The sequence below is a fragment of the Heptranchias perlo genome, chromosome 3 (genome assembly GCF_035084215.1).
Source record: "Heptranchias perlo isolate sHepPer1 chromosome 3, sHepPer1.hap1, whole genome shotgun sequence".
NCBI lineage: Eukaryota > Metazoa > Chordata > Chondrichthyes > Hexanchiformes > Hexanchidae > Heptranchias > Heptranchias perlo.
Window position 1 is genome coordinate 77617813 of NC_090327.1, and position 15430 is coordinate 77633242.

The 15430-nt window shown below is 43.3% G+C and overlaps 1 long non-coding RNA gene across 1 annotated transcript in view; it reads right to left on the minus strand.

Moving 5' to 3' along the window:
- LOC137306632 (uncharacterized) overlaps positions 1-14865 on the minus strand; it is a 72189-nt gene extending 57324 nt beyond the window's left edge. Inside the window, exons 1-2 of the long non-coding RNA XR_010958917.1 lie at positions 14799-14865; positions 367-449 (exon numbers count right to left, since the gene is read on the minus strand). This is a non-coding gene — a long non-coding RNA (uncharacterized lncRNA). The remainder of the gene's footprint in view (positions 1-366; positions 450-14798) is intronic.
- Positions 14866-15430: the final 565 nt, after the last annotated feature.

The window sequence follows — 15430 nt, forward strand, 5'->3', positions numbered from 1 at the left end:
GGAATTCTCCAAGTGTACTGGCCGATATTTGTCCCTCAACCAACACCGAAAATAGATGATCTGGTCATTATCACATTGCTGTTTGTGCGACCTTGCTGTGCATAAATTGGCAGCCATGTTTCCTACATTACAACAGTGACTACACATCAAAAGTACTTCATTGGCTGTAAAGCACTTTGGGACGTCCCGAGGTCATGAACAGCACTATATAAATGCACGTCAGTCTTTCTTTCTTTCTCCCAGCATAACTGAAGTCTAAAAAAACTGCTACCCGCTGTACATATAACTCACTTGTTGCTGAACATTTTCTTCATATGTGCTGCTATATTTTCACCCAAATATAAAGGTTTGTTTAGCACCTCTTACCTGCACATAAGATTGCCTCTGCAGAGCTGTAGTTTGGAATGGAAGTGAAGTTGCGAGCTGGTTTCCTTGGAGCATGGGCGGTGCTATAAAATAGATAACACAAGGTTATTTTCAGAAATCATACTGATAAAAGAAAGCCAGGACAAATAATACTGGATTTATAGAGGCACAGATCATCATCTTCTCGATGCAAAAATAACAATTACCTCTCGATTTCAACAAAAGAGTGTACCTTATATGACATACGATGCACAATGTGTCCACGAGACTTCAAAACTTTCCAACAAATACTCTGTCTCAGTGCAAAACAAGTTCGACGCACTTGGTACTTTACCGGATGACGTAGAATCAGCCTGGACAACCATAAGCATAGTTATCTATTGTGGCGCTGTCTAGCGTTGGATTTCTTTTGAGAAGCCTCAGACATTGTCATAGAACCAAATGCAAAGGACTACAAGGCATATTTTGGGCAAAAGTAATGAGGTGCAAAAACGGAATATGAAAATACTTGGAAGGGATATTAGAATCATAGAATCATAGAAAGGTTACAGCACAGAGGGAGGCCATTCAGCCCATCGAGTCTGCGCCGGCTCTATGCAAGAGCAATCCAGTTAGTCCCACTCCCTGCCCTTTCCCCATAGCCCTGCAATTTTTTTCCGTTCAAGTACTTATCCAGTTCTCTTTTGAAGGCCATCATTGAATCTGCCTCCAACACCCCCTCGGGCAGTGCATTCCAGATCCTAACCACTCGCTGTGTAAAAAAGTTTTTCCTCATGTCACCTTTGGTTCTTTTGCCAATCACCTTAAATCTATGTCCTCTGGTCTTTGACCCTTCCGCCAATGGGAACAGTTTCTCTCTATCTACTCTGTCCAGACCCTTCATGATTTTGAATACCTCCAACAAATCTCCTCGCAACCGTCTCTGTTCCAAGGAGAACAAACCCAGCTTCTCCAGTCTATCCATGTAACTAAAGTCCCTCATCCCTGGAATCATTCTAATAGATCTCTTCTGCACCCTCTCTAAGGCCTTCACATCTTTCCTAAAGTGCCTTGCCCAGAACTGGACACAATACTCCAGTTGTGGCTGAACCAGTGTTTCATAAAGGTTCATTATGATTCCTATACTTTTGTACTCTATGCCTCTATTTATAAAGCTCAGGATCCTGTATGCTTTTTTAACTGCTTTCTCAACCTGCCCTGCCACCTTCAACGATTTGTGCACATATAACCCCAGATCTCCCTGTTCCTGTACCCTTTTAGAGTTGTGCACCCTAGTTTATATTGCCTCTCCTTGTTTTTCACCCACGCCACCAGCCTCTATATCCTCTTGAAGTCTATCACTATCCTCCTCACTCTTTACTACCCTTCCAAGTTTTGTGTCATTCGCAAATTTTGAAATTGTGCCCTGTACACCCAAGTCCAAGTCATTAATATATATCAAGAAAAGCAGTGGTCCCAGCACTGACCCCTGGGGAAAACCACTATTCACCTCCCTCCAGTCCGAAAAACAACCGTTCACCACTACTCTTTGTTTCCTGTTTCTTAGCCAATTCATATTCATGTTGCTACTGCCCCCTTTATTCCATGGGCCGCAATCTTGATGATAAGCCTACCATGCGGCACTTTATCAAACGCCTTTTGAAAGTCCATATACACCACATGAACTGCATTGCCCTCATCTACCCTCTCTGTTACCTCATCAAAAAACTCTATCAAGTTAGTTAAACACGATTTGCCTTTAACAAATTTTAGTTTCTAAAAGTTTCCCCTGCACTGAGGTTAAACTGACTGGCCCATAGTTGCTGGGATGGTCCTTACACCCTTTTTTGAACAAAGGTGTAACATTTGCAATACTCCAGTCCTCTGGCATCACCCCCGTATCTACGGATATTTGGAAGATTATGGCCAGTAGCTCCGCAATTTCCACCCATTCTTCCCTCAGCAACCTAGGATGCATCCCATCCGGACCGGGTGATTGATCTACTTTAAGTACAGCTAGCTTTTCAAGAACCTCTCCTTTATCAATTTTTAGCCCATCCAGTAAATCAACTATATCTTCCTTTACTGAGACTCTGGCAGCATCTTCTTCCTTGCTAAAGACAGATGGAAAGTACTCATTTAGCATCTCAGTCACCCCATCTCCTCCATATGTAGATCTCCTTTATGGTCCCTAATCAGCCCCACCCTCCTCTTACTACCCGTTTATTGTTTACATGCCTGGAGAAGACTTTTGGATTCCCTTTTATGTTGGCCACCAGTCTATTCTCATACTCTCTCTTTGCTCCCCTTATTTCCTTTTTCACTTCCCCTCTGAACTTTCTATATTCCGACTGGTTCTCACTTGAGTTATCAACCTGACATCTGTCATGCGCCCCTTTTTTCTGTTTCAACTTACTCACTGTCTCTTTTGTCATCCAGGGAGCTCTGGCTTTAGTTGCTCTATCTTTCTGCCTCGTGGGAATGTGCCTGAACCATCTCCTCCTTAAAGGCCGCCCACTGTTCAATTACAGTTTTGCCTGCCAGTCTTTGATTCCAATTTACCTGGGCCAGATCTGTTCTCATTCCACTGAAATTGGTCCTCCTCCAATTGAGTATTTTTACTTTAGAGTGGCTCATGTCCTTTTCCATAGCTATTCTAAACCTTATGATACTATGATCGCTGCTCCCTAAATGTTCTCCCACTGATACTTGCTCCACTTAGTCCACTTGATTCCCTAGAACCAAGTCCAGCAATGCCTCCTTCCTCGTCGGGCCGGAAACGTACTGGTTAAGAAAGTTATCGTGAACACATTTCAAAAATTCCTCCCACACTGTTCCCCTTATATTATTATTGTTATCCCAGTCTATATTAGGATAGTTGAAGTCCCCAGTTATCACAAGTCTATAGCTTTTGCACCTCTCTGTAATTTCTCTGCAAATTTGCTCCTCTAAATCCTTCCCACTAGTTGGTAGCCTATAGAATACACCCAGTCGTGTAATAGCACCTCTTTTATTTCTTAACTCTAACCAAATAGATTCTGTCCTTGACCCCTCCAGGACATCCTCTCTCTAGTACTGCAATATTCTCCTTAATCAATACTCCTATCTCCCTATCTTTCCTGAACACCTTGTATCCAGGAATATTTAATACCCAATCCTGCCCTTTTTTGAGCCAGGTCTCCATTATCGCCACAACATCGTATTCCCATGTGGCTATTTGCGCCTGCAGCTCAACAACCTTGTTTAACATGCTTCGTGCATTTACGCACATGCACTGCAAACCAGTCTTAAACTTTCTTGTATTCTCTCTTAGTCTGATCCCACCTAATACTGTACTATTACTTGCTTTAGTGCTATTTTTCTCTCCCAATCCTTTGTGCTCCTTGTTTCTCCTTTCCATTGTTACATCCTGGTACCCATCCCCCTAACAAATTAGGATTTGGTGTTGGTGTTTATATGTGGACTGAAGAAAGGCAATCAGTTGATGGTAGTGAGGATGGTGATCAAAAGGATTATGGGACTGTTGGTGTCTCCACTGGTCAGTCGCCAAAAGTCAAAATTGACCCTGTTGAAGCCAGTTGTAGAGAAACATGTGCAGCTTTGCTCAGGGGACAATAAATTTGGAATGGTAGATGTTTATTTCCAATCTTATCTTCTCAGCGGATAGCATCCGGGTTGCCCGAATTTGCATCTCATCCAGCCGATTTCTCACCCAGAACAGGTGGGAAGTTGGCCGGCGCCATTTAAATGAAGTCTGGGAGTTAAAACACTTGGCCTCTTTTCTGCTGTAGTGGGTGATTTTTGAACTGGGTCTTCAGATAAAATTGGTCAAACTTTCTTACTGACATTTTGAGCAATACAAACGTATTAACAGCAACAAATAGGTGTAAAATCTATTATTAGATATTTAATTATGGAAAAGCCAACTTCAGCAAGGAAGAATTAAGGAAATAAGAGGTTCAGCATATTTTTTTTTCGTTCATGGGATGTGGGCGTCACTGGCGAGGCCAGCATTTATTGCCCATCCCTAATTGCCCTTGAGAAGGTGGCGGTGAGCCGCCTTCTTGAACCGCTGCAGTCCGTGTGGTGTAGGTTCTCCCACAGTGCTGTTAGGTAGGGAGTTCCAGGATTTTGACCCAGCGACGATGAAGGAACGGCGATATATTTCCAAGTCGGGATGGCGTGTGACTTGGAGGGGGAACGTGCAGGTGGTGTTGTTCCCATGTGCGTGCTGCCCTTGTCCTTCTAGGTGGTGGAGGTCGCGGGTTTGGGAGGTGCTGTCGAAGAAGCCTTGCCGAGTTGCTGCAGTGCATCCTGTGGATGGTACACACTGCAGCCACAGTGCGCCGGTGGTGAAGGGAGTGAATGTTTAGGGTGGTGGATGGGGTGCCAATCAAGAGGGCTGCTTTGTCCTGGATGGTGTCGAGCTTCTTGAGTGTTGTTGGAGCTGCACTCATCCAGGCAAGTGGAGAGTATTCCATCACATTCCTGACTTGTGCCTTGTAGATGGTGGAAAGGCTTTCGGGAGTCAGGAGGTGAGTCACTCGCCGCAGAATACCCAGCCTCTGACCTGCTCTTGTGGCCACAGTATTTATGTGGCTGGTCCAATTAAGTTTCTGGTCAATGGTGACCCCCAGAATGTTGATTGTGGGGGATTCGGCGATGGTAATGCCGTTGAATGTCAAGGGGAGGTGGTTAGACTCTCTCTTGTTGGAGATGGTCATTGCCTGGCACTTGTCCGGTGCGAATGTTACTTGCCACTTATCAGCCCAAGCCTAGATGTTGACCAGATCTTGCTGTATGCGAGCACAGACTGCTTCATTATCTGAGGGGTTGCGAATGTGCAATCATCAGCAAACATCCCCAATTCTGACCTTATGATGGAGGGAAGGTCATTGATGAAGCAGCTGAAGATGGTTGGGCCTAGGACACTGCCCTGAGGAACTCCTGCAGCAATGTCCTTGGGTTGAGATGATTGGCCTCCAATAACCACTACCATCTTCCTTTGTGCTAGGTATGACTCCAGCCACTGCTAACCAACTACAACAGGGAGAGGTACTTATGCAATTGGCACATATACCTGAACTTTTGTTAAGGGCAGTGTTTGATAAGGCTTAGACTGAGTAGCAATAGCATAACTTAGGGCTAAACAATAGTATGCGCTTGTGATCTGTATTGGGTATTCACGTCATTCACATGTGTGCTTCTTCAATGCCGGACTGAGAAACACCTGGTGAGACAAGACCGGATACAACAACAAGGTACATTTTTGTAGCATCTTTAATGTAGAAAAATGTTCCAAAGTGTTTCACAGAGGTGAAATTTAAGAAAGGACGCCAAGCCAATGAAGGAGCTATGAAGAATGGTGATCAAAGAGGAGGGCTTTAAGCGTGGTTGCAAAGGAGTAGAGGGAGCTGGAGAGGCAGAGGAGTTTAGGGAGAAAATTCCAGAGCATAAGGGCTAGACAGCTTAAGTCATGGCACCAATGGTGGAGCAAATGGATGGGTTGATGTCCAAGAGGAGAGTTTGGTAGGGGGGGGGGGGGTGTTGAGGCTGGACGAGGTTACAGAGATAGGGAGGAGCGAGGTCATGAAAGGAATTAAACATAAGGATGAGAATTTTAAATTTGAATTTGTGAGACTGGGAGTCAATGTAGGTCAGTGAGGACATGATTGATGGGTGAGCAAGACTTGGTGTGGGTTAGGATATGCGCAGAAGTGTATTGGATCAGCTGAAGTTTACGGAGAATGGAAGATGGGAGGCCAGCCAGGAAAGCACTGGCATAGTTAAAGCATTTCTGCAGCAAATGGGCTGAGGTAGGGGCAGAGGCAGGTGATGTTGTGGAAGTGGAAGAAGGCCATTTATTTTGATGGGTTGAATATGGTTCCAAGGTTTAAAACTGTCTGGTTTAGCCTGAAATGGGGATGAGGATGTAATCAGTGGCAATGATATGTAGTTTGTGGTGGGAGCCAAAGGTGATGAGATTGGTTTTCCCAATGTTTAACTGCAGGAAATTGCAGGTGATCCTCGAGTGCATGGCAGACAAGCAGACTAAAAATACAAAGTCAGTAAAGAGGTCAAAAGAAGTGGTGGAGACATAGAGTTGGGTGTCGTTATCTGGAAGCTGACTCTATATCTGTGACTGATATCACCAAGGGGCAGCAATTAGATGAGAAAGAGAATGGGGGCAAGGATAGATCCTTAGGTCATAAGAACATAAAACATAAGAAATAGGAGCGGGAGTAGGCCATACGTCCCCTCGAGCCTGCTGCGCCATTCAATCATATCATGGCTGATCTTCAACCTCAACTCCACTTTCCTGCCTGATCCCCATATCCCTTGATTCCCTTAGAGTGCAAAAATCCATCTATCTCAGCCTTGAATATACTCAACGACTCAGCATCCACAGCCCTCTGGGGTAGAGAATTCCAAAGATTCACAACCCTCTGAGTGATGAAATTCCTCCTCATCTCAGTCTTAAATGGCCAACCCCTTATCCTGCGACTATGCCCTCTAGTTCTAGACTCTCCAGCCAGTGATATTGGGGATAATGGCGCGTGGGCAGGAAGGGAACATTGCTAAAGTTGCTTTGTTCACAATCAGATAGGTAGGAGTGGAACCATGCGAGGATAGTCAATGACAGTAAGATGTTGCAGCTTTAGTATAAAAAATGTTCCAATGTGCTTCACAGAGACATAATCAGAAATAAATGGATGCCAAGTTCCATTGAGCTAGACAATGGAGTAGAAGATTGGAGAAAGATGATGTGGTCAGAGCACATCAAAGGCAATAGAGAGGTCAAGAAGGACGAGGAGGAATAATACACTATGGTAACACTCACAAAGGATGTCAATTGTGGCTTTCATTAGGGCCGTATTGGTGTTTTGCCAGGGATGGAAACCTGATTGGGGTGATTCAAACAGAGAGCTGTGGGAAAGATGGGAACAGATTTGGGAGACATCAACACATTCAAGGACTTTGGAGAGGAAATGGAAGTTGCGAATGGGGCAGTACTTTGTAAGGACAGATGAGCTGAGGATGGTTTTGAAAAGGAGGTGTGAGTGCCCACAGCTGAACACAGAAGTAACCACTATCATCAACATCAGTGAAGGAATAGGTAGCTGTTATGGATCTTTCCGTAGAACATTTTGTTCTTGGATCATCATATCAGATCTTGGGAAAGCTCAATCTATCTTCATCTGCTGATGCAGCGGAGACTTGCTGAGAAGCCACTGACAGCTGGAATATCATGGACAGTTTTACTTTGGAAACCATAATTGGTTGCCATCATTAGGCAGCAAAAAAAGATTTTCGTAGCATTGTTAAGAAATGTAACTTGCTTGCTGCTAAGGCTTCAATTGGGATTTCTCATAATTCACTAGGAAAACAAGCTCTTCAAATGCGACGAAGGCTTGCTGGACTGCTGCCTGAACTGCCTCTTAACAGGGAACTCTAATGAGCCAACTGTGTAAATAAGAATGCACTTACAAGATCTGCAATCTAAGTGGGCTGTAATAATGAGCAGATATTTTGTGAATACCCTGAAGACTGATGAAAGGCCATAGAGAAGTATTCTGTATTGGCAATTGTGTACTTGGAAGACGTTTGATGATGAGGTTAAATGACTGTGAAAATAGTTAAACCCTGAGGACTCCCCTGGCTAGTCAGTCTCCTAGGCAAATGATTGATTGATCTGGGGAAATGTTACTATTATGAATTTTTCTTCTGATAAATTTGTTTAAGGGTTTTGGGATGCAAGATAGGGTGGAAACCCTGACGTTGACTTTCCTCGGAGCTTCTCTTGCTGTGCTCTGTAACTTCAGTCGAAACCCCATTTAAGCACATTTTCCTAATCAAAGCAGTTGAGGTGGTCTCCTCTCATTTTGCCACAGAATAAAGAATGTACTCTTGCATATACATCTGGGAGCTTGGTGGTGGTTGGGGTTGGAATGAGATCAAAAGAAGCCATGAAAAAGCTGCAGACTCTGACAAAGGCTGTAGATGGTGTGGGCTACCTTATGGTGAGCAGATTTGCCCCAGAGTGCCATTCCAGGGATGGCTCAAAATTTGTGTTGATGCTATTTGAAGCCCTGAAACAGCTCTATTACTCAATTTTATCAAAAGACATCTGTAAAAGTTTGACATACAGATCTTGAGGGAAGCTCAAAATATACATCCATGCATCCTGGGCAGAGGTCTTGCCATGTCTTGACTGCATTGGTACAGCACAGTTGCCAACGGCAGGAAGTGCTTACAGGATTTTTGCTGAACTACAATGGACACTGGAGATACAGTATAAATGTCTGAAAACAAAGGTTTGCTTGTGCACATCCCCAAATTTCTTCGGTTATTATCCACAGCGAAGAGAAGAGGATGAAAAACCTGCAAACATTAACAAGGTCCTCTGAAAGATCCAGAGCAAAGATTTAACCCCAAGGTAGAGGTGTGTGGAGAAGCCACATTCAGGCTCTGGGCCTGGGTTAAAGAGACTAGATAAAGAGACTATGGCCTAGAAATTGGAACGCTCCCAATCTGGGTACCACACTCGCTGAGGCTGGTGGCAGGACCATGGCAAATTGGTCCGCTGGCCTCATTAGTAGAGTACCGGTGAGCTGTGGGAACCAGTCGTGGACCCCAGAGTCAGCTTGCCAGTGGTGGTGGTGGGGGGAACAGCAAGATTAGTCAGTTGGGAGGCTGGCCAAGGATCTAAAGTGAATTGGTGGGGAGGTGGGGGAGGAGGAGGAAATAGGAAGGAGGGCGAGTAGTGGCCAGCAGCGGCCCATGGTTTCAATGGCTCCACATTCAGGTAAGTTTTTTTTATAAGCTTACCTGTTTGATGGTAGCCTCCAGCAGTTTCTTTATGGAATGCTGGTTAGACCACATGTACACCAGGTAATCCTGAACGCAGCAGTCCGACACCTGCTGCGTTCAGGGCAAACCAATATCCTGTTTGGATCCTAAAACAGGCATTAGCTCCTTATTAGTATTTTCAAGGATCCTAACATCTATTTTAGGTGGTCACCAGAGAGGCCTCTACAGTGCCCAAACCCATATGCCGTTGGACGTGTTTCTGATACTATTTGGATACAGGAGGTTGACCCCCTAAATTGGACCTCCTTTCACCCATTTACTACCTGGAAATCAGGTGCAACGAGATCCAATTCAGCCCCATTATATTTAACAGGCAGATTGAAGTGGGGTTTAATCAATGTACTAGCCTCCTCTTGTTGCTTGGGAAATTCTTTGATGACAGGAATAGACACTGAAACTTTTACAGAGAACTCATAGATTAAGAATTTGATGACGTCTTATGTCAGTTGATAAGTGGTATTCGCTAGTATGGATGGAATTCTCTCCAGTGTGTATTTCATAGTACCACTGACAGCAAGCTGGCTCTCTGACAACAATGGATGATAATATGGTGTGGACTCTCTCTGAGGCCTATCTGGTTGGCCTGACTGAAGCTAAAGTACAGCAAAAGATGGAATAGATTTGGCATGAGTCAAGGATAGCTAGGATGGTTTGACATATGTTAAGGGTCCCTATGGGATTGGGAGGAGAAGACTAGACAAATTTTACATGATACTGTGCTGTACTCAGAACACAGACATTGAAGGGACTGTTCATAACAATTTAACACAGTGAAAGTACAGCCACTGAAGGGGAGAGGTTAAAACCCCTTGAACATTGTAAATTCAAAACCTTTCAGACATTTGGACAGTGTGAGCTTAAATTGCAAACACAGCATTGTGCAGAAGCTTCGAGAAGCATCGAATGGGCCTTTGGTTTTCAAAACAACTGATAAGAACGAAGCTTCAAGAAGCAGGTCTTTGGTTTTCAAAACAACAGATAGATACCAACTTGGTAAACAGTGCTGAGACAGTTAGAAATCCTTGGGAAAGACAACTAAAACTACTGCATCTGGTTTCACACAGTCAAGAGCCTACAGAAGGTTTCACACGGTGCTTTCACATTGTCGAGAGGCTGCACCTGGTTTCACACAGTTTCACACAATCTCGGGAAGTTGAGTGACACATGAACTAACAGCTAACCGTCCATCATTGATGCAACAATGGGTGGGTGGCCAAAATGGACTTCCTTTAACTTTGAGTGGACAAAATGGGGCTAACTCACACCCCACCTCGCAAAAACCATGTAAAAATGGGACATCATGGCAGATTCTTTACTGCAATTGGAGAAGCTTAAAGGAGCTTTTTCTAGAGGAAGAACATCCAACAACAAAAGAAGAACAAAAGATCACTCTACTGTTTTGATGCTGAAATCCTTGGTTTTAAGGTTATATGTATTGCTTGATTTGCTTGATGCTTGTGTGAATGGTTTGCATCATTAAATAATCACTTTGATTAATGAAACTACCGCATAAGTGTGACTTTCTTTGATTGACTACTGTCCAAGTTCACGAATCATTGGAACATCTGTATCACTACAGAAAGTGTCGCCTGAACAGGAATTCAAGGATACATAGAGAAGGAGTTACCAAGGTGTGAGGAATGGTTCCCGGTATAGGACCATCAGACAGACCCCTTCAAAGCATATGATGATAGGTGGATATGTATGTTAGAAGAAAGGCTAAAGAAACGGGTTAAAGCTGTGCGGCTATTAGCCCTCAGCAAACAAAAAGATAGTAAAACATAAGAACATAAGAAATAGGAGCAGGAGTAGGCCACATGGCCCCTCGAGCCTGCTCCACCATTCAATCAAATCATGGCTGATCTTCGACCTCAACTCCACTTTCCTGCCTGATGCCCATATCCCTTGATTCCCTTAGAGTCCAGAAATCTGTCTATCTCAGCCTTGAATATATTCAATGACTGAGCATCCACAGCCCTCTGGAGTAGAGAATTCCAAAGATTCATAAACCTCTGAGTGAAGAAATTCCTCCTCATCTCAGTCTTAAATGGCCGACCCCTTATTCTGCGACAATGCCCCCTAGTTCTAGACTCTACATAGGAAATAACCTCTCAGCATCTACCCTGTCAAGCCCCCTCATAATCTTGTATGTTTTAATTAGATCACCTCTCATTCTTCTTAATGATAAGAAGGAAAAGCTTGGGTTAGAAACAGAGGTATCTAATCTAAAGAGGGAAATGGAAGAGGTAAAGGAACAATTGGGAAAGACACTTGATAATTGGAAAGAAGGATGGTCAGAATAGTGAAACACGTATCCAGACCCTGGAAGGCCAATAGAGTACGTTCAAAGTCAAGCCCTGGTTAAAGAAAGTAATTTGACCCTAAATCAGGCAGCTCAACAAGCGACGTTAGATAATTGGGAAACATAGAAAAACAAAGGGAGGATTTGAAGGCAGCCCTGAGGTTTTAAATCGGTACAAAATTGAATTAGTAGGAAACAATGGAAATTGAAAATTGGTTTAAGTGAAAAAGGCTAAATTAGTCTATGATGGAATATAGGAGGAAGCTATAGAACATATTCTTTTGTTTTCAGTGTACTGTCTCTTTAAAAGCCTATGTGAGTGCTTCCTTTTCAATGTTGCAGCTACGCCCCCTTTCATGCTTGCTTTATGTTTTCCCCTTTTGTGCAATGTAATTTACTGGGTTTTTTTGTAAGCACGTGATCTGTTCAGTCTTGTGTTTAATTTTGGTATTGCTGAATTAAATTGGAGTTATTGAGGTTAACTAACCTATTAAATTGTGAAAATCAGATTATTATTGTGGCCATGGTGAAATTCTGGTTATTGTAAATTATGTGAGAGTTTCTAATTCCAGACATGAGATTTGATGATTTGAAGTGGGTAAGGAGTGAATGTCAGGTGAATTGATGTGTCTGGAGTTGTGTTGAGAATCGGAGAGTGTGAATTGATGTGTTAACATTTTGGGACATTTGAGGTGATTCTATTTTGTTTAATCATCTTGGTTATATTGGAATGTGATAGCTGTTAGCAAACTGACAGCACCTTTTGATCTTGTGATTGACTGTGGTCAGAAAATAAGTGACCGAAAAAAAAGTAATGATTGAAAGATCTCTATCTCTTCTCTCTATACCAACAATCTGGAGATGTCTTGTAGTTGGACTAACTATATAAGAGTCAATACATTTTGGACACCTCCTAAATAAATGCTATATGCTGTAACAACAATTGGAGTTTTATCTGAAACATTTGTAGATAAAAATGCCAGGCACAACCTACTCTTTTTAAACTGAGATAAACAAACTGAAATGCTGTCTTCCTGACAAGAATGTGTTCAAACAATAGTGATGTTAATAATGATTTCTGCTTGTTTTAACAGATTTTATTATCCAGAATTTAATTGTATTGGCATCCTTGTGCAAGTTATCACTGTTTTAACAACACAAAGAATTTTTTGGGAAAAAAAGATCAATTTGAACTTCTTCAAAGTACTTTGTATTAATTGGATGACAGCTAAAAACTGCTATTGTTTTATACAATTTAAATTAAAGATGCGTGGTCTTGTTTTAAATCAATTTGAATGTTTACAAAGCACTGTTTTCTTAATTTGGTTACATCTGAGACATGCTATTGTGATTGACTCCTCCCCCACCCCTAAGGTTTTGACAAGCAAGAAGTAATTAAACCTTACTTCCACATTGCTAAAGTTTATTACCTTTTGAGCTTTCAGCTCTGAGTGGCAGTCACTGTACGAACAGTTTCATAATCCCTCAATAAAAACAATGGGGGTGATTTTAGGAGGCAATTGTTGGTGCGTTCGGGGCGGGGGAGCTCCGAAAATCACGGAAATCCTGTTTGGGTTCGGAAGCTGGCTCCAGCCTGTCGACTTCCAAGTTTCCCAGGGACCCACCTGTGTGCATGCGGGCGACCTGAAAACAGGTCCCTCATTCAGGTACTTAAGGCACTTTACCTGCGACAGAGTAAGTGATTAGAAAGATTTTTAACTTACTTGGGCAGCTTGCCCACCGCTTCTGATTCACGCCTGGTGAAGGGCTGAATCAGGCAAAAAGAAACTAAATTAAAAACTATGGAAGGAAGTGAAAACACTAAATGAACTTACCTTTGAAACCTGCTCCGATGTCCAATTTCTCCTGCTCCGATGTCCCCCTCTTCACACCCCCCCCCCGATGTCCCCCTCTTCACCCCTCCGATGTCCCCCTCTTTACCCCCCCCAATGTCCGCTTCTTCACCCCCTGATGTCCCCATCTTCACCCCCCTGATGTCCCCCCTTCACCCCCCCGATCTTCCCCCGACGTCCTCCTGATTCTTCCCCCGATGTCCTCATAGTCTTCCCATGATGTCCTCCCTATCTTCCCCTCTCTGCTCCGATCTTCCCCTCTCCCCCGCCCCCCCGATCTTCCCCTCTCCCCCTCCCCCGGTCTTCCAGTCCAGCGCTGGATCTTTCATTCTCCCCCCCACCCCGGTCTTCCGTTCCAGCGTCGGATGACGTCTCACTCTCTCTTGCTCGCCTCCCCCGCACCCTCACGCTACAGCTCCTGACGGCAGCCAGCCTGTCAATCAGGCTAGCTGCCGGTCGCGAAATCCGGAGAGACGTTAATCACTATCAATCAACGTGCCATCGCATCGGAAATGGTAAGTTTTGTTCATGCGGGTTTGCCACGCACACCTTCACCCCCCTGCTGCCAACCCTCCACCATTGTAAAATCGAGCCCAATGTGTTCCAAAAGAGGGAGAGAAACCATGGGAGATAGGACAGGGAAGCTGAGCAGTCACTCCCATGTTTTTCTGAACATATTTTTCTGGGTTTGTTCGGTTAAAGGGACTATTCTTTAAACAAGATCATTGAGGGCTATTGTCACAGTGCTTAAATCAAGTGTATAAAATTTTTAAGCTCTCAAGAAGAGCCACAATGGATTTTCTGTTTCTCTTTTCTTTTAAAACAGGGGACCGCAAAAGTGTTGGTCCAGGAAGCGATCCAGTGGTGTTAAGAATTTAAGACCTTATCTCCAGACATCAGCAGATATCAAATGTCACAGCACGGTGACAATTTGGACTAAGACTTTGCCTCTCAAAGGCTCGGCTTTAACCCATTCAGGATTATTTGTTATTTTCCAAGACAGAGTGCTCGAGGGAAAGGTGGGGGGGGGGAGATATGGAGATGTATCCAAAAGTAATTACAAGCACTTCTGACTCTACTGTAAAACCACCAAGCCTGGGCATAATTTGTTTATGAAATTGAAATTGATAAGATAAATTGTTGCTGTTCAAGCACTTGAGAAGGGAAAATTTACCTGACATTTAAGGGGATAATAAAATTTTAAGTCTAAGTGATTCCTGCCCAATTGACAAGTCCTGTCAGTCCAACAATACTGCTGTTCGGAATTGGGATAATTTTGAAATGATAAAATGGACTCAAGCACAATATAGCGGGATATTTTGGGAAATAAAAAGCGGTCCAAGAAGAGCTTAAGTAAAACAAACAAAAAAATGTATTGAGTTATTGAACCAAACTGTAAATATTGTATTGGACGGTAAAGTTCCTACCAGGCTCGTGAATGAGATGAAATGGTAAATTGGTAGCTTTCTCTTGGCGATGTTTGTGTCCTCGCCTATAATGAACAATGAGAAAACTGCATTTGATAGCCTCGCCACTACCCGAGACATCGGCACCATGCAGGTGGAGGTGAAATGGTTAATGTGGCTTAGGAGAGTGAAAAAACCTTTTAACCAAGGCATTGACACATGCTCCATAGAGAAACCGACTAGTTAATGAAACAATTAGGATAGTGTTAAACGCACTGGTACCTATCAGAGGGATTAAAATTAAAGTAAAGAGGGACGTAGAAATTTGGATTTCCAAATTCAGGGTTGGGTTCCTTTGAGGTAACAATAAAATTGGGACCTTGGCTAGGGAGCCACCTTGCCCAACCCTAAACCCAGGACCCAAAAACGATCTGGTGACTTATGAAACTCATGAATGGTTGTATAATGATGTAAGATATGAAATTTTTCCTGTAATTCTTGATCTTTCAAGGATGCATTTACCCAATGTTCTGTGTAATGAGGCATATGAGTGTTTTTAACAGCAAATGACATCTATAATGACCAAACATTTTTTGGAAGGGAACTCTGGGAATGGTACCCGAAGAAAACCTAAGGAAGAAAGTCTTAAAGGG